The sequence below is a fragment of the Balaenoptera ricei genome, chromosome 4, assembly GCF_028023285.1.
Source record: "Balaenoptera ricei isolate mBalRic1 chromosome 4, mBalRic1.hap2, whole genome shotgun sequence".
In the NCBI taxonomy this organism is placed as follows: Eukaryota; Metazoa; Chordata; class Mammalia; order Artiodactyla; family Balaenopteridae; genus Balaenoptera; species Balaenoptera ricei.
The window spans coordinates 86,712,791-86,739,478 of NC_082642.1; the positions used below are offsets into that span (position 1 = coordinate 86,712,791).

At 45.4% G+C, this 26,688-nt stretch overlaps 1 long non-coding RNA gene across 1 annotated transcript; it reads left to right on the forward strand.

The window, feature by feature from the left end:
* The first annotated feature begins 24,864 nt into the window (after nucleotides 1-24,864).
* On the forward strand, nucleotides 24,865-25,663 carry LOC132365378 (uncharacterized). Its single transcript, XR_009503086.1, has 3 exons — nucleotides 24,865-24,936; nucleotides 25,423-25,471; nucleotides 25,591-25,663. It is a non-coding gene; the product is annotated as an uncharacterized LOC132365378 (long non-coding RNA).
* Nucleotides 25,664-26,688: the final 1,025 nt, after the last annotated feature.

Consider the following 26,688-nt stretch of genomic DNA (forward strand, 5'->3'; position numbering starts at 1 on the left):
CCTACCCGAGGGGTTTCTGAACTCCACTTCTTGGACTGGAGCCAGGTTCCTGCAGTGCATTGTATCACCTTGCAAGCTTATTAAACAGGCAGATTGCCAGGCCCCATCCCTGGAGGCTCTGAGTCAGCCAACTAAGTCTGGGAACCACTGGATTCAAGGCACTCTCCCAGACATGACATTCAAGGAGCCTGTGACACCAGGCTTAGCCCTACCCTTCATCACTAGGATGGTCAGCGTGAGGATGGAAATGGCATTAGGGTCCATCTGCACTGGGAGTGGGCCTCTGGGTTTTAAAGGACTTTGGGTCCCCAGTAAGTTTTTCAAACTCCTTGATTCATAGATGCCATTCTTCTGGATCACCACTGCAAACTTATAGCTCCAGCCACCCTGATCTCATTCATCCATTCATATAACAAATAGTTACGGAGTGCCTACTGGGAATGACAGACAAATACACAGAGAGTTACAATCCAGCGGCTGTGGAGAAAGAGTAGGCTGCTAGGGGAGCATCTTGGAGGACCACCTCATCAGATTTGGGGGAATCAGCTGGTGCTGATGGACGAGTGGAAGTTAGTCAAAGTGAGAGGGAGAGACCATCCTTGATCCATCCTCTGGAGGTGGACACATTTCCATTTCCATCTAATAAAAGGGGAAAAAAAGATTCTGGGGAGGCACTAGGCAGACAGGAGTATCTGTCACAGAAGCCATCCAAATCATCCAGTATGCAATGTTAATTTCTTCATTTTGATAACTGTACCATGGTTATACAAGGAAGCTGGGTGAAGAGTATAGAGGAACTCTCTGTACTATCCTGAAAACTCTTCTATAAATTTAAATTATTTCAAAATAAAAAAGTTTTTAAAAAACAATCATTCAGATAGAGAAGTCAGAGGACAGACCTAAGGTGGTGACTGTGGGGATGGCTGATGCAGGCATATTTGAGAGAAACTTAGAAGGCAGAATGAAGAAAATTTAGGAATTGATCAAATGAAGGAGGATAAGGAAGAAGGATGCTTTAGCCAACAGGGGATATGGAGTGCCATTCCCTGGGATGGAGAACAGAGGAAGTGAGGTCTGGGGGGAAAGATAATGAGACCAGATATGCACATGGTGACTTTGAGGTGTTTGTGGGAGTTCCAGGTGGAAATGATTGCGAGAGCACCAGGTATCTAGGTCTGGGGCTCAGAAGAGGGGTCAGCATTAGATGTAAATATTTGGGAATCAACAAGAAACAAATGAGGAAAACATGACCAAGAAAGTAATTGACATCATTGGAGTAGATGGGATTTTCCTGGAGATGGTACATAGAATGATAAATGAAAAATGGATGGAGGGCAGAACCTTACAGAAGGAGTTAGAAAAAGAGGAAATTGAAAAGAACACCCAAAGAGGAAGAAAGAACACCAGCTGAGCATGATGTTGTGGAAGGAAACAGAAGAAGGATTTTCAAGAAGGAGACAAGATCAGCCCTCAGGAAGGTCAAGCAAGATAAGAACAGCACTGGCTGGGTTACTGGCAACCTTGGTGAGTTTAATCTTGATCTTCCCACTAAATGTTTTTGTTAGTGCAAAAACAATATGGAAAAATCACTGAATGTTTTTAAGTGCTTACTTTGATGAAACAAGCCCTGGGCATCAAGCAGTCTGGCCTTTTTTTAATCTTTATTATTCATTTCTGACCTAATATTTATTGTTGTCTCTGTGTGTGTGTGTGTGTGTGTGTGTAAGTGGGGTGTGTTGTACTAGTTTTTTTGTTTTTGAATTTTATTTTATTTTATTTTTAATACAGCAGGTTCTTATTAGTTATCTATTTTACACATATTAGTGTATACATGTCAATCCCAATCTCCCAATTCATCACACCACCACCACCCGCCCCCGCCCCCACTTTCCCCCTTGATGTCCGTAACTTTGTTCTCTACATCTGTGTCTCTATTTCGGCCTTGCAAACTGGTTCATCTGTACCATTTTTCTAGATTCCACATACACGTGTTAATATATGATATTTGTTTTTCTCTTTCTGACTTACTTCACTCTGTATGATAGTCTCTAGATCCATCCATGTCTCTACAAATGACCCAATTTTGTTCCTTTTTATGGCTGAGTAATATTCCATTGTATATATGTACCAAATCTTCTTTATGCATTCGTCTGTTGATGGGCATTTAGGTTGCTTCCATGACCTGGCTGTTGTAAATAGTACTGCAATGAGCATTGGGGTGCATGTGTTTTTTTGAATTATGGTTTTCTCTGGGTATATGCTCAGTAGTGGGATTGCTGGGTCACATGATAGTTCTTTTTTTAGTTTTTTTAAGGAACTTCCATACTGTTCTCCATAGTGCCTGTATCAATTTACATTCCCATCAACAGTGCAAGAGGGTTCCCTTTTCTCCACACCCTCTCCAGCATTTGTTTTTTGTAAATTTTTTGATGATGCCCATTCTAACTGGTGTGAGGTGATACCTCATTGTAGTTTTGATTTGCATTTCTCTAATAATAAGTGATGTTGAGCAGCTTTTCATGTGCCTCTTGGCCACCTGTATGTCTTCTTTGGAGAAATGTCTATTTAGGTCTTCTGCCCATTTTTGGATTGGGTTGTTTGTTTCTTTAATATTGAGCTGCATGAGCTGTTTATATATTTTGGAGATTAATCCTTTGTCCGTTGATTGATTTGCAAATATTTTCTCCCATTCTGAGGGTTGTCTTTTCGTCTTGTTTATAGTTTCCTTGCTGTGCAAAAGCTTTTAAGTTTCATTGGTCCCATTTGTTTATTTTTGTCTTTATTTCCATTACTCTAGGAGGTGGATCAAAAAAGATCTTGCTGTGATTTATGTCAAAGAATGTTCTTCCTAGGTTTTCCTGTGAGAGTTTTAGAGTGTCTGGTCTTACATTTAGGTCTTTAATCCATTTTGAGTTTATTTTTGTGTATGGTGTTAGGGAGTGTTCTAATTTCATTCTTTTACATGTAGCTGTCCAGTTTTCCCAGCACCACTTATTGAAGAGACTGTCTTTTCTCCATTGTATATCCTTGCCTCCTTTCTCATAGATTAGTTGACCATAGGTGCGTGGGTTTATCTCTGGGCTTTCTATCCTGTTCCATTGATCTATATTTCTGTCTTTGTTCTAGTACCATATTGTCTTCATTACTGTAGCTTTGTAGTATAATCTGAAGTCAGGAAGTCTGATTCCTCCAGCTCCGTTTTCTTCACTCAAGATTGCTTTCGCTATTCGGGGTCTTTTGTGTCTCCATACAAATTTTAAGATTTTTTTTTGGTTCCAGTTCTGTAAAAAATGCCATTGGTAATTTCATAAGGATTGCATTGAATGTGTTGATTGCTTTAGGTAGTACAGTCATTTTCACAATATTGATTCTTCCAATCCAAGAACATGGTATATCTCTCCATCTGTTTGTGTCATCTTTGACTTCTTTCATTGGTATCTTATAGTTTTCTGAGTACAGGTCTTTTGCCTCCTTAAGTAGGTTTATCCCCGGGTATTTTATTCTTTTTGTTTCAGTGGTGAATGGGATTGTTTCCTTGATTTCTTCTTCTGATCTTTCGTTGTTAGTGTATAGGAATGCAAGAGATTTCTGTGCATTAATTTTGTAGGCTGCAACTTTACCAAATTCATTGATTAGCTCTAATAGTTTTCTGGTGGCATCTTTAGGATTCTCTATGTATAGTATCATGTCATCTGCAAACAGTGATGGTTTTACTTCTTCTTTTCCAATTTGTATTCTTTTTATTTCTTTTTCTTCTCTGATTGCTGTGGATAGGACTTCCAAAACTATGTTGAATAATAGTGGTGACAGTGGGCAACCTTGTCTTGTTCATGATCTTAGTGGAAATGGTTTCAGTTTTTCACCATTGAGAATGATGTTGGCTATGGGTTTGTCATATATGGCCTTTATTATGTTGAGGTAGGTTCCCTCTATGCCCACTTTCTGGAGAGTTTTTATCAGAAATGGGTGTTGAATTTTGTCAAAAGTTTTTTCTGCATTTATTGAGATGATCACATGGTTTTTCTCCTTCAGTTTGTTAATATGGTGTATCACATTGATTGATTTGCGTATTTTGAAGAATCCTTGCATCCCTGGGATAAATTGCACTTGATCATGGTGTATGATCCTTTTAGTGTATTGTTGGATTCTGTTTGCTACTATTTTGTTGAGGATTTTTGCATCTATATTCATCAGTGATATTGGTCTGTAATTTTCTTTTTCTGTAGTATCTTGTCTGGTTTTGGTATCGGGGTAATGGTGGCCTTGTAAAATGAATATGGGAGTGTTCTTTCCTCTGCAATTTTTTGGAAGAGTTTGAGAAGGATGGGTGTTAGCTCTTCTCTAAATGTTTGGTAGAATTCACCTGTGAAACCATCTGGTCCTGGAATTTTGTTTGTTGGGAGATTTTTAATAACAGTCAATTTCATTACTTGTGATTGGTCTGTTCATATTTTCTGTTTCTTCCTGGTTTCGTGTGGGAAGTTTATACCTTTCTAAGAATTTGTCCATTTCTTCCAGGTCGTCCATTTTATTGGTATAGAGTTGCTTGTAGTAGTCTCTTAGGATGCTTTGTATTTATGTAGTGTCCGTTGTCACTTCTCCTTTTTCATTTCTAATTTCATTGCTTTGAGTCCTCTCCCTCTTTTCTTGATGAATCTGGCTGAAGGTTTATCAATTTTGTTTATCTTCTCAGAGAACCAGCTTTTCGTTTTATTGATCTTTGCTATTGTTTTCTTTGTTTATATTTCATTTATTTCTCATCTGATCTTTATGATTTCTTTCCTTCTACTAACTTTGGGTGTTGTTTGTTCTTCTTTCTCTAGTTCCTTTAGGTGTAAGGTTAGGTTGCTTGTTTGAGATTTTTCTCGTTTCTTGAGGTAGGATTGTATTGCTATAAACTTCCCTCTTAGAAGTGCTTTTGCTGCATCCCATAGGTTTTGGATGGTTTTGGTTTCGTTGTCATTTGTTTCTAGGTATTTTTTGATTTCCTCTTTGATTTCTTCAGTGATCCCTTGGTTATTTAGTAATGTGTTGTTTAACCTTCACGTGTTTGTGTTTCTTATGTTTATTTCCCTGTCATTTATTTATAATCTCATAGCGTTGTGGTTGGAAAAGATGCTTGATATGATTTCAATTTTCTTAATTTTACCGAGGCTTGATTTGTGACCCAAGATGTGATGTATCCTGGAGAAAGTTCCGTGTGCACTTGAGAAGAAAGTGTTATCTGCTATTTTCGGATGGAATGTCCTATAAATATCAATTAAATCTATCTGGTCTATTGTGTCATTTAAAGCTTGTGTTTCCGTATTAATTTTCTGTCTGGATGATCTGTCCTTAAGTGTAAGTGAGGTGTTAAAGTCCCCCACTATTATTGTGTTACTGTTGATTTCCTCTTTTATAGCTGTTAGCAATGGCCTTATGTATTGAGGTGCTCCTATATTGGGTGCATATATATTTATAATTTTTATATCTTCTTGGATTGATCTCTAGATCATTATATAGTGTCCTTCCTTGTCTCTTGTAACATTCTTATTTTAAAATCTATTTTATCTAATATGAGTATTGTTCCTCCAGCTTTCTTTTGATTTCTATTTGCATGGAATATCTTTTTCCATCCCCTCACTTTCAGTCTGTATGTGTCCTTAGGTCTGAAGTGGGTCTCTTGTAGACAGCATATAGATGTTTTTGTATCCACTCAGTGAGCCTGTGTCTTTTGGTTAGAGAATTTAATCCATCCACATTTAAGGTAATTATCGATATGTATGTTCCTATTACCATTTTCTTAATTGTTTTGGGTTTGTTTTTGTAAGTCCTTTTCTTCTCTTGTGTTTCCCACTTAGAAACATTCCTTTAGCATTTGTTGTAGAGCTGGTTTGGTGGTGCTGAATTCTCTTAGCTTTTGCTTGTCTGTAAAGCTTTTGATTTCTCCATCGAATCTGAATGAGATCCTTGCCGGGTAGAGCAATCTTGGTTGTAGGTTCTTCCCTTTCATCACTTTAAATATATCTTGCCACTCCCTTCTGGCCTGTGGAGTTTCTGCTGAGAAATCAGCTGTTAACCTTATGGGAGTTCCCTTGTATGTTATCTGTTGTTTTTCCTTTGCTGCTTTTAATAATTTTTCTTTGTCTTTAATTTTTTTCAGTTTGATTACTATATGTCTCGGTGTGTTTCTCCTTGGGTTTATCCTGCCTGGGACTCTGCACTTCCTGGATTTGGGTGGCTATTTCCTTTCCCATGTTAGAGAAGTTTTTGACTATAATCTCTTCAAATATTTTCTCAGGTTCTTTCTCTCTCTCTTCTCTTTCTGGGACCCCTATCATGCGAATGTTGGTGTGTTTAATGTTGTCCCAGAGGTCTCTTAGGCTGTCTTCATTTCTTTTCATTCTTTTTTCTTTATTGTGTTCTGTGGCAGTGAATTCCACCATTCTGTCTTCCAGGTCACTTATCCGTTCTTCTGCCTCAGTTATTCTGCTATTGATTCCTTCTACTGTATTTTTCATTTCAGTTATTGTATTGTTCATCTCTATTTGTTTGTTCTTTAATTCTTCTAGATGTTTGTTCTTTAATTCTTCTAGGTCTTTGTTAAACATTTCTTGCATCTTCTCAATCCTTACCTCCATTCTTTTTCTGAGGTCCTGGATCATCTTCACTATCATTATTCTGAATTCTTTTTGTGGAAGGTTGCATATCTCCACTTCATTTAATTGTTTCCCTGGGGTTTTATTTTGTTCCTTCATCTGGTACATAGTTCTCTGCCTTTTCATTTTTTCTATCTTTCTGTGATTGTGCTTTTCATTCCACAGGTTGCAGGATTGTAGTTTTTCTTGCTTCTGCTGTCTGCCTTCTGGTGGATGAGGCTATCTAAGAGGCTTGTGCAAGCTTCCTGATGGGAGGGACTGGTGGTGGGTAGAGATGGCTGTTGCTCTGGTGGGCAGAGCTCAGTAAAACTTTAATCTGCTTGTCTGCTGTTGGGTTGAGTTGAGTTCCCTCCCTGTTGCTTGTTTGGCCTGAGGTGACCAAGCACTGGAGGCTACAGGCTCTTTGGTGGGGCTAATGGCAGACTCCAGGATGGCTCATGCCAAGGAGTACTTCTCAGAACTTCTGCTGCCAGTGTCCTTGTCCCTGCGGTGAGCCACAGCCTCCCCCCACCTCTTCAGGAGACCCTCCAACAGTAGCAGGTAGGCCTGGTTCAATCTCTTATGGGGTCACTGCTCCTTCCCCCTGGGTCCTGATGCACACACTACGTAGTGTGTGCCCTCCAGGAGTGGAGTCTCTGTTTCCCCCAGTCCTGTCAAAGTTCTGCAATCAAACCCTGCTAGCCTTCAAAGTCTGATTCTCTGGGGTTTCCCCTCCCATTGCTGTACCCCCAGGTTGGGAAGCCTGACATGGGGCTCAGAATCTTCACTGCAGTGGGTGGACTTCTGTGGTATAATTGTTCTCCAGTTTGTGAGTCACCCACCCAGTGGTTATGGGATTTGATTTTATTGTGATTGCACCCCTCCTACCTTCTCATTGTGGCTTCTCCTTTGTCTTTGGATGTGGGGTATCTATTTTGGTGAGTTCCAGTGTCTTCCTGTTGATGATTGTTCAGCAGTTAGTTGTGATTCTGGTGCTCTTGCACGAGGGAGTGAGTGCACATCCTTCTACTCCACCATCTTGAACCAATCTCTCTGTACTCAGGCAGCCTGGTATTGTGGAGAAACCATGTGGGATCTTATGTGTCAGGCAGACCTAAGTTCTAGTTGTGGTTCTGTCACTTGCTAACTGAGGGACTTTGAGTGATTTACTTAGCTAACCTCTTGAAGCTCAATTTCTTCATCTGTAAAATGAGGATGGTAATATGCATCTTGCTCTTTGAGGATTAGAGGTCATACATGTAAAACCCCACCATGGTGTTTGGCACTTAGTAGGTGCTCAACAAATGGCATCCATTATTATGGGCCAAGTGCTCCTCTTCTGGGCTCTAAAGCAACTTGTGCATCCATCTACTGGGTCACTAACCATGATGGACTAAAACAACTTGGTCGTTATGACTCTCTCCCAAGCCTAGCCTCCACCAGACTGCTAGCTTCTTAAGGACATCTTCTTCAACTTAGTTTCCCCATCAGCTAACCCAGAGCAGATATCCTGGATGGGACCTTCATTCTGCAGGATAGAAGGAAGCCTGGGAGGTGGGCCCTGCCCTAGAGATGTCATGGGAAGATTTGCTTTACTGAGGTGGCATTGGAAGCACAGGTCTTCAAACAAGATAGTCACATGGGACTCCGTGTGAGTCCGCAAGGAGCTGAAGGTCATTTTTCAAACTTTGCAAGCAATCTAATTGTGGAAATCTCAAGGAAAGAAGGGTGGATCAGGAAAACTGGCCAGAACACTCGGTACTAACAAGTTGGCTGATTCACCCAAACTCACACATATGGCTCTATAATTCTGGAGAGTATATCTTTCTGAATGAAAAAAAAAGAAAGAAAACACAAAAGAAAAAAAGACATGAAAATCAGGATACATAGTGTGATTAAAGACCGTTTCCAGGTACCAGGTATAAGAAGGAATACAAAAGAGTAGTAGCTTGGATATCTGGCCATGGGAATTTTCAAGTCATTTGAATGGTTCCATGAGTCATTTGAATGGTTCTCTGAAGTTAGGGACATTATAGGTTACTAACAGGTGGAAACTCAGAGTGGCTTATCTGCTCACTGTAGTAGTTTCCTAGGGTTGCCATAACAAATTATCACAAACTGAGTGGTTTAATTTATTGTGTCCCATTTCTGGAGGTCACTTCTGGAGGCCAGAAGTCTTATATCAAGGTGTTGGCAGGGTTAATTCCTTCTTGGAGATTCAGAGGGAGAGTCTGTTCCATGCCTCTCTCCTAGCTTCTGGTGGCTGCTGGCAATCCTTCACATTCCTTGGTTTTTAGATGCATAACACCAATCGATCTGATCTTTGCATGGTATTGTCCCTGTGTCCAAATGTTCCTCTTCTTATGAGGACACCAGTCACTGAATTAGGGCCCCCTCCCCCCAGTGACCTCTTCTTAACCTGATTATGTCTGCAAAGACTCTATTTCCAAGGAAGGCCACGTTCATAAGTACAAGGAGTTAGGATTTCAACATATTTTTCGAGGGGGCACAATTCACCCTGCAAAACTTCCAGGCCCTCCTTGCCCACTGTTCACTAGCCTCTGCAAGCTATTTACAGTTCTGCAAACTGATCGTATTTTCACACCTCCGTGTCCGCACACGTGCTGGGCCTTCAGCCAGGAATGTTCCCATCCACCCCTTCTCTTCCACCTGTGTAACTCCCAAATATCTTTTAAAACGTGAGGACTTTTCCCCTTTTCTGTGACCCTTTGCCTCCCTCCCGCCATCTCTCCGAATGAGTGACTAGATTCTTGGTGCCCCCCAGATCCATCTTGAATGTGACATTTAGCGAGACAGATGGTGACAGATTGTTGGCACACTTGCCCTTCCCACTAGACTGCAAGTTCTGTTGAGGACAGAGCCCATACATGTTTATCACTGTGTGCCCTGGGCCCACTACATGGTGGACATCCCATGACACAAGACTCAGCACGTGGTAGCAGGCTTAACTCATGCTTGTGGCTTTCTGTGGTCTGATTGAACGGGACAGCCTGGCCAAGCCAAATTGTGCCATTCCTTCTAACCCAAACCAGCACTTTCCACGGGGTCAAGTGTGGGTTGCCAGTGAATTTCCAACCTGATTTCCTCTGCTCCCAGCCTCCCTGGGAGGTCTCCCTGCTGGACCTAGTCAGGCCCAGCCCAATGCAAGCTGTCAAGCCGGGCCGGTCCCTCCCTCAGTCTGCTTTCACGGAGACTGCAAATAGGGGCTTTTGGCCCATGAGTCTCAATGCCACAATGCAGCATTCAGTGGTTGCTGTGGGGTGCCCCTGTGTGTGTGTGGGCAGCTCGTGGTCCAAGGCCAGCAAAGCCCCATAAAAATGTCAGGCCTGTGCAAAGGCCAGCGCTCTTTGGGCTTTTTGCTCTCCTCACTAGCAGTTTTCTTCTTAGTCACCTGTCTCCTTAAAATAGGCCCTTCCTTCTCTCCATCCGGGATTCCTGCTCTCTGATGCTCTTACTGACAAGCACAGCAAAGCAGAGGTCAGAAGAGAAACTGTGCAGATATTCATGGCATCTCAGAGCTTGGAAGTGCTCTGGAAAGAGAGTGTCTTGTCCAATCCTTCTTCCTGTAGATGGGGAAACAGAGGCTTGGGATGGGAGAGGGACTTGCCTACGATTATACAGAAAAGTGCCAAGAGAGAGAGAGAGGGTGGAGCTGATTCTGTGACCCAGACCAGACCTCTTTCCCTTCAACCACACTGTCTCCGCCTGTCTCTTCCATGAATTAAGAGAGTTAAGGTTTAATTGCCTTTAATAGCAGAACAAACTACGTAAAAAGTTTGCTTAAACCCCTCCTCTGCCAATGTCCGCTTAGAAGGGTACTACCTATTCAAAGAGGTACTGTCCGCATTGGAAGGGACTTCTGCCCAGGACAGAGCAGAGACAGTGTTTGCTGTCCAGGGCGCTGGCATCCACACATCACTGTTAGTGGAGACCACATCTCGTGGGGTATTACCAAGATAAAAACAGACTTGGATGTTGACTCTCAATTCAAAGTGAGCCCATTTAAACCTCTCATTAAAATAAAAACTGGTTCATCCTTTACCACTTATTTATAAGGCCCAAGTGTTCACTTCAATTAAGTGCCTTAAAAATAAAGGGGGAGAAAGGGATACTTGGATTCCTTTGAAACTCAGGTCAACAAGAGCCAAATGAAACAGCAACTCTCTCAATTTGTGGGCGTTGAGCCCGTCACCACTTTTCTCCAGCTCTTCCCCTCCCCACTGTTCCCCAGTGTAAGCCCTAATGTTGTGATCAGCAGAAGCTCACATCCCTCAGTCTGGCTTCAAGACCTCCACCTGGGTCTGCCTCCATCTGCCCTCATCCACTTCTGCTTCCATTCTCACACCTCACCTTATTGATGTGCGTTCCTTCACTCTACCTGTGCTGCCTCCTTTTTTTTTCTTTGCTTGGATTCCCTCTCCTTCCTTCCTCCCCAGCCGCCCCCTCCCACTTGCTTCTGTCTCTACCTGTCTAAACCCTCAATCCACTCTCCAGGCCATAAAACAGTCTTGCATCTTTCCAATCCAATATTTCCTTCGTGGAGTGTCCCAGGCACACGATTTGCCTCTTCTGTGGAACCCGCGGCTTCCTGCCTCTTGGTGGATTCTCTCTTCACTCATGTGTCCCTTGACTCTTTATCTAACCATTTACCAAATGCCTTCCACGTGCCAGCCACTGTGCCTGCCCCAAGGAGCTCCCATCCCAACATGGAAGACAGAAGACAATTATCACAGAGCAGCCACTGCCACAAGATTTCAAATTTATTCTGAGGGCAATGGGAGGTCATCGAAGGATTTTAAAGAGGCAGAGCGGTGATAGGAACAGATCTGCATTTTGAGGGGTGTTCTGGGAATGACATGGAGGACAGATTTGGTGAGGGTGGGAATGTGGGCATGAGGGAAATGATGGCGCCAGCATGAAGGTTGAAAGGTTAATTAGGAGGATATTGCAATAATCCCAGCAAAATATGAAGGTGTGTCCCAAGGGAGTAACAGAAGGAATACAGAGGGGGAAGTATGTGGGCTAGAACTGACAGGAAGTGGTGACTGGAGGCAGGGACGCCGTATGTCCACGACCCCTCAGTTTCAGGGTGGGGCTCTTGTGTGGAGGGTGACGTCAGCCCCGACACAGGAACAGTGAGAGCAGGATTGGGTCTGAGGGAAGGGCTGCAGTGCTCATTCCAGCCTGTGTAGAGGAGACTGGGGGTGGGAAGATAGAGATCTCGGCAGTGACACAGATCTGTGGCTGTGGAGCTGAGGTCCCCAGCAGGCTGTACGTACTCACAGACATATTTTCCCTATTGGCCCTTGAGGTCAGGAAGAGGGACTGAGCATCACTCCTGTCTGTTTTCTTTCTCTCTTGAATATAAGAGATTCTCATTTGCTCTTTAAATCAACCAAGGATTGAAACTCCAAGACAGACACTATAAGTGGAAAGAAGGCAGCCACATTTATGGGGCAGACTAACTAGTGAGAGTGTAGTCACTCTGATTTGCTACTCGCTGCAGCTCTTTGACCCAGGTTTCTTCCCCTACACCGGAGATGCTGATACCCGGGACACAAGACCACCATGAGGCCATGATGTCACGATGGCACGTGTTCTCATCAGCCAGTCCCGTGAGTCTCTGGAAGAAGCATGGGCATCAGCCTTGAGAGTTTGCAGTTGTATTTCTGGCCATGCCTTTGGATAAGCCATTCTCCTTTACTGGATGCTAGTTTCCTCTTTTGTAAACTGAGGAAGATTGGATGGCAGGATCTGGAAGGCTATCTCCAAGTTGAAGATGTTACAACCCAGAGACACCATGAGAAAATACTGACTTAAAGAACTGTACTGTTTTGCTTTGCTGTGCAGCAGAAATTAACACAGCATTGTAAATCAACTATATTTCAATAAAAAAAATTAAAAAAAAATAAAGTCCAACAGAACAACCCCCTCGCCCAAAAAAAATTGTAATCACACCAGACACACCTCCAGGCTCATGAAATGAGAAAAAAGATAGCAAAATGACTATCAAATGTTCTTACTTAAGACAGCCAAACCTTAGAGAACTACTCGCTGAAGTCTGCTCCTCCCTAGGAGAACAGAAGTTCATATTTTCTTTCCTCCACAAACAGATGAAGGGACCTCTTAGCATTGGGGATGTCTAGACCTGCACTGATGACAAATGAACCATATTCACATTTCCCATCAAATAACAAGTCACTTTGTGCGAAGAATGCAGAGATTTGGTAATTGTTGATGTCAGAGGAAGAGGATGGGGCTGTGGAAGCATGGAAGCTTTGGACGGGGGTGGAGCTATGGTGGGGACACCCAGGTGATTGGTGGATTCTGCCATGATTGCACGTGTTGTGTTGAAAAGACCATAGGATCGAATTCCTGGCATGATGGGGCTGGAATCCTGTCTCTGCCACCTCCTCGCAATAGGAATTCGGATAGTTACTCAACCTCTCTTAGCCTCTGTCTCATCTGCAGGATGAGAATAGTAACAACCTGGGGAGCAATGGTGAGGATGAGATGTGAGAATGTAGGACCTGGCGCAGAGGATATGGCGGTGAAGCTCAGCAGCCTCTGTAGTTTTAGAAACATTATTTTTCAATCACCTTCCACTTTTCCAAGCCAAATCCAAGCTGCCAGTGGGTGGATGGGTGGCCAGGTCGACTCAGGGTCCTCGGGCTGTGGTAGGGGATGAAGGTGCCCAGGTACACACAGAGGAGTAGGCTTGCCAGGCCTAGTGACTGCCAGGCTAGTGGGTGAGGCAAATACAAGTCACAGTTTTCGCAGTAGCCTGTCTATCTGTTGAATGAAACTTTTATGGGGCCCTCGTTAGCTGGTGAGACTGCAGGCTCTGACGTGGACACTTACGCATCACGGGTCAACCTGTGCACAAGGATTAATCCTGTTTGTCTGTTCCTTCTGAGCCTCCCAGGGGTGGGGCGCCCCTTCAGATGAGCTGGCTTTTCAATTAAATCCAGGATTTGGTTTTCTGGTGTGGAACAGAGCAGGAAAGTGTCTGCGTTTAAATCAAGGCCCCTGGCACTATCTCAGACCTCTTCCAGCGCCACCCGCAGGCTGGGGTGGAGGTGTCAGAGTGTGTGAGGGCAGAGGGTGCAGTGGGAAAGGATGAGCTCCATCTGGGATTTTCAGGTTGACATTCATTGACTTCTCACCTAGTTTGGGTGCTAGACACAGGTGGAGCCGCTGGAGTGGCCATGGGGAGCTGTGGGGTTTTGCTTCAAGACACAGAGGCTGAAGAGGAAGAGAGGGGCTCTGCACAGGCACACAGCAGAGTGAAACACAAGCGCCCAAAGAGGGCTTCAGAAAAGGGCTTTTGTCCTGGCCATTGCAGACTGCATTCCGGGGCCACTGGCCCTCATACTTCTAGCCTCAGGCTTTGAAAGACATTTGGGCTACTTTCCTTTTTTTTTTTTTTTTTTTCTGGCCGCGCTGCACAGAATGTGGGATCTTCGTTCCCCCTGACCAGGGATCAAACCCTCGCCCCCTGCATTGGGAGCGTGGAGTCTTAACCACTGGACCACCAGGGAAATCCCCTGGCTACTTTCCTGAAAGAGTCCATAGGCCATGCACCTTAGTCTGGAAGGGAAAACAAAACCAGCACCTGCCTGAGAGATAAGCAGAATATATTCCTGCTTATATTCATTTTCTCGGTGGCAATTTATGGAGCTTCTGCAGACCTGGACCTTGTCTGTTGCTTCTTTGATTTGTCCTTGGCTTTCGTGGTGACGTGGCATGGAGGAAACCTCAGTTGGAGGCTGACAAATGAAGAATGAACAAATGAATGAATGAATGAATGGGTGATACAAAGACGAGCCTACCATGGTCTGCTGCAGAGGGACAGTAGGGGGCAAAGCCCAGAGTCTCAATCACCAGTCAACCACCTGCTTGTGCAGAGTCAGGTGGACGCTTACGCGCCGAGCACATATTGGCTCCTATTCCGAGCCTGCCCCACCTGGGGGAAGAAGTCCAGCCTCCTACCTGGGTGAGAGCAGAACTCAGATTCTTGAGCTTACACTTATCTGGTGGCAAAAGTGACCAACAGCACAAACACATCTGCCTTTTAGGTCTCCATGGAGAGTCCAGCTGAGAATTGAAGTGTGAAGACCAGAGCAGCCATCTGAGCTGCTTATCATGGCATCCAAGACCACCCACTGTCTTCCTCCCCTGACCCCTTCCTGCTCCTTCCTCAGAACTCACCTCTCCCGCCCCCACTGCTCATCTGCTCTTTCCTCACGGTCTACCTGATTTCAGCACACTCTTCTCAACCACGCCCACCTCTTTGACTTGGCTCACGGAAGACCTTCCATTATGTCTGCCGGCTCAACCTTTAGCCACCTACAAAATTCCTCACCAAGGACGGTCTTCCCAGTCCCTCCACCGCTGAGATCAATCTTTCTGAGTCTGCTGATTGTACTCTGAGAATGAGACCCTTTGACATGGACCGGGACCAACAGAGCTGACACTGAGACAGTGTCTGGCTGGGTCAGGAGAGTCAGGGAGCCAGTGGGCTCCAGGAGTCCATGTGGACCAGCTGCTGTGCTGTGGGGACAGAGGCCCCGGGTGCTTTGGCTCCTGGGCGAGTCACTGAGGACAAGGTGGTGCTAATCCAGGAGGCTGCTCTCCGGAGGGAAGCTGCAAGCCAGGACAGTGCGAGAGACCTTAAGGGACTGAGAATGTTCCCCCGTGGCCTCCCCTGTGTTGGTCCTTATACTCACGGGGCTGAGTTTGATTTTCTTCCAAAACAGCCAGGCTAAGCTGGGCAGGGTTTGCACTGTACAAGGGGCCTCAGCTGTACGCTCTGCTGGGGGTTTCGCGCGTCCAGAGAGAGGGACTCCTTTTTGTAATTTGCATAGAGGAAAAGTATGCCCCTGACAGTCACAGAGCCCGGAGCGAGAGTGCAAATGGAGGGCTATATAAGCTTTATGCCTATTATTTAAAAGCTGTAAAATAAGCTTAAAACTATTAATGAAAAGATGTTCTACCCTCTCACTCTGACAAATATATCTTTATGATGACCTGAAGGCCTAGTCTTAGTTTGGAATTCTCAAATTCTGGGAGTTTTGCCCCAGAACTCGGTAGCACAAGGGGAGCTTACCCCTGACCTGTGCCCTGCCCCTTCTTTCCCCCATCTGCCGTCCCAGCAATAGCCCTGTCCCCAGATCTGGACACCTGGCCCCAAAAAATGTCATAGTTCTCATCCAAGTCCCTTGGCTGCAACCATCTCTTGGTTATACCTGGGCCGAGGGGTGCACATACTGGCAGTGTATTCCTTGGCGGCCTCTGGACCAAGGGTGCACAGACTTGCAGCAAGACCTCTGCTCGGGAGGACAGACCTAAGAAAGGCCCACGCAGGCCCTGGAAGTGGTCAGTGGTGCTTTGGCAGGGGATGGAGGGGTCCCGGGTACCCAGGGTAAGGTCTAGAATAGGGAGCGCAGGCTCCTGGTGGCTGTGTGCCCTTGATCTCTTGGACTCCTTGCCCCTTGGAGATGAGTGTGGCCTATAAAGTGTAGGAGTCCTCTTGCACATCCCTAAGGAGGGGATTGCTAGACTGCAGCAGCCTCAGGGGCTGAGCACCATAGCTGAGCAGGTGGAGCCAACAAGCCAGCAAATTTGGGCCTTCATCTAATGCCCATCTGCCCAAGGCCGGGTGGTGACCTTCAGGGGGTACACGTCTGCCCCTCCATCTCGCTCTTGCAGAACAGGCACCTTGTCCCATCCTTTTTAAATGCCTGCTTGTTTTTGGTAGCAACAAGCACTGTCTTTCAAGGCCCAAGTGTTCAAGGGGTACTTTTAAACTTTGCTCTGGTACGTGCAGTGAAAACAACGCTGGGCTTGGAATCAGGACACCTGGGCTCTCGGCCAGCTCTGCCACAGCTCACCCCGGAGGCTAGACTTAGCACGTTCCCACCTGGCCCTTACGTTTCTCCATCTATAAAATAAGGGTGTTGGGCGGAACGATTTCCAAAGTCCCATTCAGATCTGAAGGTCTTGGTTTATGACTCCTGAGAGCTACGTTTTTCTTTACCTGTCAATAGTTCTCAACTTTGGGTACTCATTAAAATGATCTAGAAAGCTTTCCAAAAGAAAAAAGAAAAATACCGGAGCCCAGGCCCTCCTCCTAGAGACTCTGATTCAGTCATTCTGGGGCGGGGCCCAGGCCCAAGCTCCCCAGAAGACTCAGATCGGGAATCACTATTAGCCTTGGACAGGCATCTCCCCCACCTTCCACCCACACACAGACGAGGGAAATGCAGCAGGACCGATGCCTGATGCACAAGCAGAGCATCTGTAGGCAAGGCCAGATGCTGGGATCCCGGGGTGGGGGTCTCCTGGTTCCTCTCCAGGAAGACGTGGATAAATAGAGCCGATTTCCTGGCTTCCCGCTCCTCACCTCCCATCCATCTTCCCATCCTCCAGCTGAGAACTGAGGGGGAGGCGGAGAGAGAGCAGGCAGCTGCCTAATCTGGGGACATGTTCTCATGGGTGGGGGGAGGCTGACTTTTGGCTCCAGACTTCCTCGTCCCTCACAGCTGGAACTGGAGCTGCCAGACGAGTGCTGGGGTCGGGCTCCCAGCTGCTGGCAGTTGTTCCCATGTTATCTCCCTGACAGCTGCAAACCTCCTGACGTGTGTTCTGTGTGTGCGCGCGTGTCCACGTGTGAGCGTGTACTCTGCAGCAGAAAAAGCAAGATGAAGAGGCGGAACGCAGAGCCCACAAGGTTGCCTATTCTTCCTAAACCTCAAGACACCCCTTAAGCCTTGCCTGACCCCCACCGACCTCCAGTCTGTGTGACGCCCCCTCCTCACTGCTCTTGTAAGCCCCTAGTGCTTCCCCTCATTGAGATCCCATGACAGGGGCAGTGATTACAACAGCTGTCATTTACTGAGCGCCTACTACGTGCCAGGCATTCTCGGAAGTGTTCTAGGTCAATGATTCTACTTCATCCTCAGAACAACCCTGAGAAGCAAGCACTATTGCTATTTTACAGGCGAGCAAACCAAGGAACAGAGAAGTTAATATTTACTCTGAGATCACACAGCTGTCAAGATTCAAAGTCAGGAATTCTGACGCCAAAACTTGAGCTCTTAACCGCATGGCTATTTTGCTTCCTGTCCGTAATTGACTATGGATGAAGTTCTGTTTGAATGAATGAGGTCTCTTTCAGCTCTGACACTGTACCGGTGGTATTGCTCACAGTGACATACATTTTGTACTTTGATTTATTTAAGATCAGCGTTCTTTTTAGACAACATTGGCTGAACTCATAAGGCCCAGAGTCACAAGCTCCTGCCTTCCCCGCTGCGGAGCTCTGCTTCTAGGAGGACTGTAGGAAAGGTCCACTGAAGGAGATGGTCGAGGTCAGCACTGCCCACACTGGGCTCCAGGGACCAAAACATTGTTGGAAAACCACTGAAAAAGAGAACCTCTGATGGTGCAGAATGTTTGGATCTGGACCCTCCCACTTTCAGAGATGTCTGCTTCCTGGAAGCCTGTGAGCACAGGGTCACTTTCCTAACAGAAGCGTTATGTTGTGTTGAAATCCACATGCCCTTTTTCTCAGTGAGGACTCATGGTCTGCATTTTCAAGATGGCAGGTCAGGGCCTGAATGCAACTTGTGACCTGGTGCCCACAAAGCTTTTTGGTTTTCGTGTGTGTTTTGCTGAGCTTACTGACCTAGTATATGCATGGCTGCGGGGATGGGGTATTTGCTGAGAGGGGAGTGACGATGAGAGCAGCCAAGATCTTCACCTCAGCAGTCCATGTTCTCAAGTAAGGAGTTACCAGTCAGATGAAAAACGGTAGACTATTCATTGCTTGATTTAACTGGTACCTCCCCAAAAGTTCACTTTAGCTCCCAAATTGTTTTTTATGAGCTGAATTCTCTTTCTCCTCTCTCTTTAACCAGGTCATACTTCCATTTGGTTAACTACTAGTTGTATGGGCAAGCCCTTCCATTTTTCCCTTACTAGGGATTTAATTTTTTATTCATTGACACACACACAAAATTAAAGCTCTTTACCAGAGGGAGTTGAATCCTGCTTTAGGAAAGTGCTTTTTATGGTGTAAGCCAGTGTTTCTCAAACTTTTTTGTACATAAGAATTGCCTGGACGTCTTGTTAAAAATGCAGATTCTGCTTCCCTAGGTCTTGGTTGAGGTCCGGTATTCGCCATTTTTAACAGCTTCGAGGTGATGCCAATGCTGCTGGGCCCCAGACCACACCTTTTTTTTTTTTGATAATATATGGAAAGCATTAATTTTTTCCGGGTTTACTGACATATAATTGACATAGAACGTTTATAAATTTAAGGTCTACAATGTGATGATTTGACATAAGTATTGGGTTGGCCAAAAAGTTCGTTTGGGTTTTTCCGTACAATGTTACGGAAAAACGAACTTTTTGGCCAACCCAATACGTATTTTGAAATGAGTGAGTATAGCAATAAGGTTAGTTAACACAATCATCACCTCACATAGTTACCATGTTTGTTTGTTTGTTGCATTTTGCCTGGTGAGAACTTTTAAAATCTACAATTGGTTTGTAATAACGCCCAAACTGGAAACAATGCAAATGTCCATCAACTGGTGAATGGATAAACAAAATACAGTACATTTACGTAGTAGAATACTACTCACCAGAGAAAGGGACGAATTACAAATATTTGCAACAGCACAGAGGGGCCTCAAAGACAGGCCAAGAAAAAGAAGCCAGACACAGAAGACTCTATGACTCTATTTGTATGAAATTTCTAGAAGTGGCAAAATTATGATGACAAAAGCTTATCTGTGGTTGTCGGGGGCTGGCAGTGGGATCAGGGATTGATTGTAAAGGGGCACAAGGGACATTTTTGCAGTGATGAAAGTGTTTTAAAACTTGAGTGTGGTTGCTATTGCACAACTGTATAAATTCACTAAAACTCATTGAACCATACACTTAAAATGAGTGAATTTTATGATATGCGATTTATACTGCAATAAAGTTGTAAAAAAATCTTTAATATGTAAAACCTACCTACTCAAAAAACGAACAAACCCCCCCCCCCCAAAAAAAAAACCCCATACACAACTCTCTGCTGGGGACACCTGTGGTTCTGGCTTCCTTCAAATCTCCCTGATGGTTTCCAGCCTGCTCCATAGACCACCTTCCCCTGCTCGCCCAGCAACAACTACCCCCCGCCAGGGTTGGCCCTCAGCCCCCTGTTCTCCAACACCGCAGACCCTCCCTGGACCTTCCCACTCATACTTTTGCTTTAACTACCCTCTGTGAGCAAGTGATCCCCAAAGGTACATCTCCATCCTGACCTCTTCCTTGAGCTGCAGACTCATTGATTCTGGTGTTTCTTCGCAGGATATCACCAGCTAGTGCCTGTGAGACTGGATACCACATACTCCACGTGTACAAAATTGAACTCATCTTCTGCCTTCTTCACTTGCTTCCTCTCATATCTGCCTTAGGGTCACCACCATCCACATGAATTTCAAGCCAGAAATGTGAGGGTCACCTATAAACCAATCACCAGACTTTTTTTTTTTTTTTTTTTTTAAGATGAAGTTCATGTGCAAAAAAAACTTCAGATTTTAAATGTTCCGTTTGATGAAATTTGACAGCTATATACACCTGTGTAATCATCAGCCAGATAAGATATAGAACATTTTTATCCTCTGTAAACATTGCCCCCAGCCTCTTACTAGTCAATCTTCCCCACCCCAATACAATTACACCCACTGTCTGCTTTCTAACATGATACATTAGTTTCATCTGTATTTGGATTTCATATAAGTGGGATCATGCAGTATGTTCTACTTTGTGCCTGGTTTCTTTCACTTAACATATGATTTTGCTAGTCATTCGTGTCATTGCGTGTATCATTAGTGTGTTCCTTTTTTATTGCTTACCGGTATTCCATCGTATAGATATACCGTAGTTTGCTTATCTCTGCCTTTGTTGATGGACACTTGGGTTGCTTCCAGTTCCGCAGTGTTTGAATAAGACTGCCATAAACTTTGTTCATAATTTTATTGGGAACATATTTTTCTTGTACATGTTTTTGAGAGCATATTTTTCTAGGGCAAGTATCTGGAAGTAGAATTACTTGGTCATAAAATAGATGTACGTTTAACTCTGCAATAAACTATCAAAGAGTTCTCCAAACGTCTATACTGTTGAACTCTCCACCAGCAGCATACAAGAGTTTGTTCCTCCACATTCACAGCGCTTGATTACATTCTGATTACAGCCCCTCTAGAGGGTCATTCTGATTACAGCCCCTCTAGAGGGTGTGAAGTGATAGCTCATTGTAGTTTTATTTTGCATTTTCCTGATCACTAATGGTGTTGGGCATGCTCTCATCTGCTTATAGGGCATTTGTATATCTTCTTTTGTGAGGTGTCTGTTCGTCTTTGGCCCATGGTTTTATTGGATCATTTGTCTTTGTAGCTTTCACGTGTTGGACAGTCTTACTGATTTTTCAATTCGAAAGTTTCTCCTTTTGGTCCCTTCCTTTCCATCCTACAACCACTGTCCTAGTTCAGGCCCTTCCCATGTCTCAACTAAAGGGTTACAGGAGAATTCTGACTAGTGTAGTCAGTACTAGTTCTGTTCCCCTATATGTTATATGTTTTTTTTTTTTTTAAATCTTTATTGAAGTATAATTGCTTCACAGTGGTGTGTTAGTTTCTGCTTTATAACAAAGTGAATCAGCTACACATATACACACGTTCCCATATCTCCTCCCTCCCGCATCTCCCTCCCTCCCACCCTCCCCATCCCACCCCCCCAGGCGGTCACAAAGCACCGAGCTGATCTCCCTGTGCTATGCGGCTGCTTCCCGCTAGCTATCTATTTTACAAAAACAAAAACAAATATGTTATATCTTTGATGAAGACAGAAAAAATCTCTGTAAATCAGCCCATGTCACTCCTCTGTTCCCTGCAACTTACAGGAAAACATCAGGCATCTTGGAATGACAATCAGGCCCTTAACATGTGTCCAGACTGACCCCTCTGGCTCATCTCCTTCCACTGCGCATCTCCTCGTTTGCAGACCAGTAGTGCTAATCACTTGTAATGCCTGCCATGCAGCTTCCCACCGCCAGGCTCTTGCTATGTTCACTTCTCTTTCTCTGACCCTCTCTTTTCTTCCTTTATGAGTCAGGTGAAACGACATCTCTCCCTGGAAGTCTTCTGTAAACCCCCAGACTGAGGTGGGCCCCTCCCCTAAGCTCCCAAAGCAACAGGCTGTACATTCGTCAAGGGCCCAGTTGTGTTGACATCCTTGGCTTCTGCTGACCCTCTTCTCTGCTCCTCAGCGGATGGGAGGCTGTATTCTTTATCTTTGAACTTAAAACCCCAGCCTGTGACAGGAGCTCAGCAAATGCCTGCTGACTGAGTGAATCAGTGGCAATTCATTTATTTCTTAGACAGTGATGTCAGAAAAAAGCTACTCACACTTTTAGCCAAAAAAAAAAAAAAAAAAAAAAATTTGTGTGGAGGGATAGGATGGGATGGATGGGTACGATTCCCTCAATTTGAACAGCAGACACCCCGTCTGCGGGGAAAAGCTGGGGTGTGGGAAGGAGCTGATTTGCCGTGCCCTCCCCCTGGAGTGGTACCCTCTGCACTCACGCAGTGCTGGGCGACTAAGTCCCAGCATCACCATCACCCGGAGTCAGTGCAAGGGGACTAGAGGAGCCGAAGGTGACCTGTTGCCCAGGCCCTCCGTTCTCTGCCTTCTTGCTCTCTTGCTTGTCACCTTGTAAAGACATAGCCAAGAGACTCCCCCTCCTGCTGAAGGGTGGTTTGTCACCCTCCGGAGGCACTGGCACTGGGGCAAGGCGGAGCTCAAAATCCCACCTTCAGGCCTGCAGAACGATTCTGCTTTCCTCCTCTTATTCCAGCGACCCCTGTGGGAATTTGCTATTCATCTCCCCACCTGTGGTGCCAGGTCTCCCCATTCACACCTCCGTTGTTTGAGAACCCACGTGCTGGTGTTAGCAGCTCATTAAGCTAGAGCTGAAGGAGGGAGAGAATTCAAGGCTCTCAGAGAGAGTAAAGCTTAAAGGATCAAGCTGTCTCCCCTCCTCCCGAGCTCGGTTCTCCTCTGCAGGACATCCTATTCCACAGCTCTGACTACAGAGGACTCTCAATTTCGAGCTACAGTTGGTCCCCCTAGATGCATGCCCCACTGCGTATGCTCTACCCTTGGGGGTCTTCCCCATGGTGCTCTCTCAGGTATGTGAAAACAGCTCTCCTGTTCCCAAGTCTTTTCTTCTCCAGGCCAAAGGCCTTCCATCCTACAAATCTTCTCCACGTGACATGGTTTCAGGTTCCCTCAGCAACCACCGTGCTGTTACCATGCCATCGGCAAACTTTGCTTGGCCCCCCAGGGATTCAGAGCTTGGTCATTACCTTACCCTCCCAAGTCCAGTCATGGCACCAAATCAACTTCTTCTTGTTTTGCTTTGTTTTGTTTTCATTGAGTTGGCCATGCTCTCGGCAAATAAACACAAGCTATAGGCTTACTCAGCTGCAGAAGCAGCAGAAAGGACTGTATCCCCTTCACCTTTGTCTCCCCGTGGCACCCACTACAGCCCTGGGGAATGGGTGGGTGTTAAGGAATTGTTGATGAAAGTGAATTGAATTAAGAGAACTGGCTGGAACCTTGGAAAAAATCATAACTACATGGATTATAACCTATGTAATTGACCAGATGGATTTTTTTTTTTAAGTCCTTAGGTCTCATCACCAACATGGTCCATCCCTTGGTGATGAAAGGAAGATAAGAGATCCTTTCAGCTAAGGCAGGTCTATGAAGTGCCTGCTATGAGCCAGTTTCTGTGCCAGATTCTACCCTAAAAACATGGCTTTTCACCTTGACGTCCTCAAGGACAGAGCAGGAGCCACATCCTGCCTTCTCAGAGAAATAAATCAGCTTGGAGAAGCCGACTCTGGGATTTGGGATTCACATGTATATTAGCGGCCCTGTGGAAAGGCAAGATGTTGGCATCTGCCTCCCGGAGAGGCTGAATGGTTTTCCAGAGATTTCTGGCTTGTCTGATGTAGCCCACAAGGCATTCCCTGCTCTGGGCTTCAGACCTTGACTTTCTCTTCAAAATAAACTGCCAGGGAGATTAGCAATTCAAGGCAGTTCCTCACAGCTCATGGAGGGGAGAGGCTGTCCCAGCGCAAGTCCTGTGTCTGAGGTCAGCCAGGGGGCCTGGACTTCCTGGGTTTGTCATCAATTTCCCTGGTGACCTGAAGCCTGTCTCTCTGGAACCCAGGCTCCACATTTGCAGTGAGCCCTAGAGGTTCTTAGGAGTTGGAGGCAGTCCCCCGAGACTCATGTAGGGCACTTGGATTTCTGGAAGCATTCCAGATCTGAAGCAGAAGAAAAAAAAGCTCATTGCCAAGATGCAAATTTCAGAATCAGAAGTGCTCTTTTGTGAATTTACTTTTTAGCCTTAAAAGGTTGTGGCAGACATGACCTTCTACTTCTGCAAGAGGTACAAAACCTCAGATGCCAGAGCTCCTTGCTCTGAAAGTCTTTTTTTTTCTTTCTTTCTATTTTTTTCTTTTAGTTTTATGGGGGACACTGGGGGGGAAGTTATTGAGTTTGTACACTGCAGTGCACCAGAGCGTGGAAAAAAATCTGCAAGAGACCTAATTAAAATAGAACACAATTATAAGACAAAAAGCCCAAGCAATGTCACACGAGGCCTTCAATGCTAACATTGCATTCTGATCCAGGCTCTCAGCAGAAAGTGATCTTTCTTCCTCTCTCAGATCCGTGGGAGTGAGGGACCGCGAGGGGTCTGGGCCAACCAGGATCACTCAGAGGAGAACAATGCTCTTGGTGACATTCTGGTCACATTTGCCCGAGGTTCCCACACATACCCATGGAATCTGGAAGATTAACAGTGAAAAATGACCTATTTTAACAGGTGCATACTTGTGTCTAAGTGGAAATTAGCCGAGCGTGGAATTATTTTAACATGGAAATAAGCTGTGGACCTTCAGAAACATCACTCTTTTGACCACACAGGAGTCAGACACATGGTCAACATTGCAGAGTTTCTCAGGACTGGAAACGGATGTGTTGGCTGGATTTTTCCAGAGGAAGCTACCATGTCACAGAGAAATAAACACTAATGCACATAAAACATGACTGTTCATGTTCAGATTCCTTCTTCAAAGCATGTCCCTGTTCTCAGCGGAACAGAGAGCAAAACTTCAAGACAGGAAATCTGTTTAGGGAAGATCATCTCAGTCACACCAAATAACAGCAGGTAAAGTAAATCCACGATTCTCAGCACAGCGCTCTGGAAAGGCGCAGTGGTCCAGAGAAGAGAGTCCTGGTCACATCAGAAGACGTGGTTCAGGGAATTCCCTGGTGCTCCAGTCCTTAGGACTCCACGCTTTCACTGCCATGGGCCCAGATTCAGTTCCTGGTCGGGGAACCCCTCTGTGCCTTGACTGTCTTTCCTGTGAAATGGGGATCCTGAGCCTACCTGCAGCCCACCTCACAGGACTTTGAAAAGAACAAATTTGCTGATGAGTGAATGACAGACACTCTGTGAATGTAAAGCACTGTCCCCGTGGTGAGGGCTTCATGGCTGGTGGATCCGTCATTGCTGTGAATGTGATTTGAAGCTGCACATGTCATAGAGCAGAACAGCACAGGAGGAACTGTTGAGGCCCAGTGGTGTCTCCAGGAGAAAATAAATTTTTTTCAGGAGTGACTGCTGTTCTTTTCTGTGGCTTGACTTTCGCAGGAATCTGTTCGGGGCATTTGGAGATGGCAGTCATCAGAGAAGTCACGGGGTGAGTGACAGCACATTTCCTTAAAGAATTGAATTTTGCCTTTTCAAAATAGCTAGGTGATACCTTTTAAGAACAACTTACATGGTCCTAAAGGTATGATTTCAATGTCTCCTCATCAGGTTTTGTGTGTGGAGAAACACCTTAATGAAACGTTGACTCCTGGCTGTTTCTTTTGGAGAAACACATCGGCTGTGTGGCTTTTTCAGGTCACTTAATCTTTCTGAGGTGAGCATTCCCACCTTTAGAAGGAGGAAGATTTAACTGTGCTTGTCCATGCCACAGGCCTGTGTGTGTGTGTGTGTGTGTGTGTACACACATATTGTAGGGTAGGGAAAATGTGCTTACTATGCTGAAAGGACATTTTTTCTTTGTCTCTTCTGGTCTTTTCTACACACACACACACACACACACACACACACCCATCTGAGGCTATGGATAAGGTGAAGTCATTCAGAAAGAGGACAGAGCACACATATGGAAAGTTGGTTTCTGAGGGTAAGCTTTAAAAGGGAGTGAGTGAGCAGTGTTTGGTGAGGAATGGTAATTGTGATTATGTATTTAAGGCCTACAATGTGTCAGGCATAGGATGACTGTGTCATCATTTAACCTTGGCAACCACCTGGGGAGGTAGATATGTCTCCTTTTTTGCAAACAAGGAATCTGAGGCTCAGAGACGCCCACTAACTTGCGCAAGGTCACACAGTCCATAAGTGCCAGCGCTCTTTAGTTGTTTTAGTGCTCTGCTCTGTCTCCTACAGAACTGCCCTCTCCCCGGTCCCTGCAGCATAGAGAACAGGGGACAGTGCAAGCTTCAGGGATCCCCAGCTGTTCATAAAGAAGGACGAACTGGTTTCTGAGTCCTTGTGCCTTTGTCGTTTGCTTTGAACGTGTGTAGTTTTTGCCTGTCCGTGTTTCCTGGATCACTTTAGTCTTCTCTAGTCCATTTTCCAGTTCTCAGGCCCATAGCTGTGTCACGACTCGGCCTCACATGCTCCGCTACAGATGCTCCAACCTCTGGCCTGCTCCACCCTCTCTTCCAGCCCAGCCGCCCGGGGTTCCCAGCCTACGTCTGCAGGACCCACAGCCGGGGCGATGGAAGAGGGGGTCTCGCTCAGGAGTGAAGACTGTCAGACTCTCGCCTCCTGCAGCAGGGGGCTCCTGGGCCCTGGCTCTGGCCACCCAGGAGACAGGGCCTGCCTGGGCAGAGCAGCGGCTCC